This window comes from Rutidosis leptorrhynchoides, chromosome 9 (genome assembly GCF_046630445.1).
Source record: "Rutidosis leptorrhynchoides isolate AG116_Rl617_1_P2 chromosome 9, CSIRO_AGI_Rlap_v1, whole genome shotgun sequence".
In the NCBI taxonomy this organism is placed as follows: domain Eukaryota; kingdom Viridiplantae; phylum Streptophyta; class Magnoliopsida; order Asterales; family Asteraceae; genus Rutidosis; species Rutidosis leptorrhynchoides.
In genome coordinates, this window is record NC_092341.1 from 109,746,724 (window position 1) to 109,749,575 (window position 2,852).

Genomic DNA, 2,852 nt, shown 5'->3' on the forward strand with positions numbered 1-2,852 from the left:
AGTTTTGCTTATCATTTTTTGTCGGAAATTGCCTGCTTATCATTCTTAGTCTAGACACGTCTTACTGCATTGATTGCATGAATAGTGTATAGACAAAATTCATATCCTAGCGTATCTGTTACGGTAAACTTTGCCTTACATATCCCGTAAATTCCCCCGTAATCTACGAAATCTTTTGCGCTATATATATAGATATTCTATGTAATTAGAATACCACCCGATAGCCGAAAAATCATTTCATATCGAAAAATCTTTTATTCAATCGAACGAAATGGATTCGTCATTAGTTCAAGTCCCTCGAATTCCGATATGGAATCCCATTCAAGCTCCGAAAGCAGTGTGACCGGAATGGACCAACCAATCAGCCATCATCTATTCTGGATGAATTGGGGATGGGTTCGTAGCCTCCTTAATCATTGGAGACAAGAAGAAGGCGATCCTTTCCATCCACCACATTGCCCTATTGGTGATGAACCCAAAGCACTTACCGGCGAACCTGTCCGAAACACCATTTTCTCTCTTATTTCCAGAGTATCTCATCACGATTATATACTACGTCAAATTCTAGATTTTATTTATCCGCTCGTCCGAACTGACAATCACCCCGGTGTAATAGAAGAAGTCAATGAGCTTCGCGCTTGGGTAGTGGCCTTGGAGAATATGGTGCAAAGGTTACAAACACCAGCAGCAGCACCAGCAGCATAATCAGTACCACCAACATCAACGTCAACAGTACCATTACCACCCCCAACCACAACCGCGTCGTAAATCTCAACTTCACAATCTGTCCCACGAGCATCAACGTCATACGTCCTATAGATAACAAGGAAGACCAACAACAACAAACGATGAAGTATTAATTCATAACTTCATCGGAGAAATTTTTTACGGTGATTATGTAATCTCTAAAATTTTAGAGATTACTTATTCTAGATCTAACCATAAATCAAATGAGTGGACCGAAATGATAAAAGAAACCCTGACCAGAATGGTGCACGATTTACAAGCTAGACTTGTTTTACCAACAGCATCAACAGTACCACCAGCATCACCAGCATTGTCAGTGTAGTCAGCATCAGCATTAACAGCACCTATAACATCACAAGCTCCGTCAGTTCAAGAATCACCGCGGACATCATTACAAATCAACAACAAGTATATTGTATCAACGAGTTATGAAGAATTAACTCATTTCCACTGAAGGATTTATATGTATATCTTATATATAAATCTTTAAACCATAATAAATCTTTCCGTACTAAGCTATTATGTGTGAATCTTAACTACTCGGTTAATTCATATTACTAATATGCAATAATGCACGTCCTTCGTCCGCAACTTAACTATCGTTAACTACAACCTCTGTCTCAATTCAATAGATTCCAATTCATAATAAATCAAGTGTATTATTCAAATATATGCTGATTTTACACTTTCGTCATCGATGTACTCAAAACTTTTCAGACAACATCACTCGTACTTTGCAAAGTTCACAAGAATTTAATGAAAACCAACATCATGCCTCAACGAATAACGAAGTATTGATTCATAATTTCAATATTATTGAAGAAATACTTATGTAATCTCTAAAGCCTTTAAGGGATTATTCAATTATAGTTTCAACCGTAAATTAAATGAGTTTAATTTAATATTAACTCATTAAATCAATGTTACATTTGAAGAAAATATATATATATATATATATATATATATATATATATATATATATATATATATATATATATATATTTTCAAAAAGACTGTAATAAAAATTCTTTTGTACAAAATATTAATTGTGAAATATTTTTTTAACGGCTAGGTAATACCCGAGAGATATATAAATTCACAATTAATATGTTACATTCTTCGAATTTGATTCATCAATCATCAACTATACTCACTATTTTATCAAACAATATATATTCTTTTATAGAAATCAAAACAACCATCCTCATCCAAATTTCATTACGTATTCTGATTTTGACAAATCAAAATCTAAGTCAAGATATAACTGGTACCATCACTTTTAGATTCCTACATCTTTTAAAGCTATACTTTAACTTCAAAACTGTGCTAGAACATCATATGTATATCAACGATTACAACTTGTATTCAAACCCTCCGAAATTCTTGAAGACACTTCAAACAATGAACAATCGAGCTGATGATCTAACCATATGTTAATCACAGTTATACACCTGAAAAACTTTCAAAACCAAAGTCATAGTTTAACACGTATCCGTGTCAGACCCATTGGAATTTATTAGCTAAAATGACTTTTCAATTTCTTTTCAAAGTAGCCAGTTTTGTCACAGCTCCAGCAAGTCAACCTCGACTTTTCAGTCGGACTACTCTTATTATAACCTCGATAGATACGTTGCCCTTTCGCCATTGTTACTGGGGAACCTTTCATATCTCGCCACATTAGCAGTAAACTTATCAGCAACCGTAATGATCTAGGATTTTTTTGAAAAATCATTATATTTATCAAAACCCCATCACTTACTCATATGCCTCTTGTAAAGAGAATTGCCATACGAATCATTGGGATTTAGTAATCAGTATTTTGAAATCTCGCAGCATGTCGACGCCAACAATTATACATATAACGTCTATCTCCTGGACTTATATACGGCGAATGTGAAGTTTCTGAAAAACACCCTAAACTGCGAACTAGTTCTCCGAAGTCTGAAAAATGCTGATGAAGCAGCAAAAACTGTAAACGACCTTAACAGTCAAAAGTTTGATAATAAAGGATAGTGTGTTGGAAAAGCTTAGAAAAAGAGAAGGTTTGGAACTGGAAAACGGATTAAGCAAACCATGAAGGAGGCTGTGGACAAATCACAAAGATT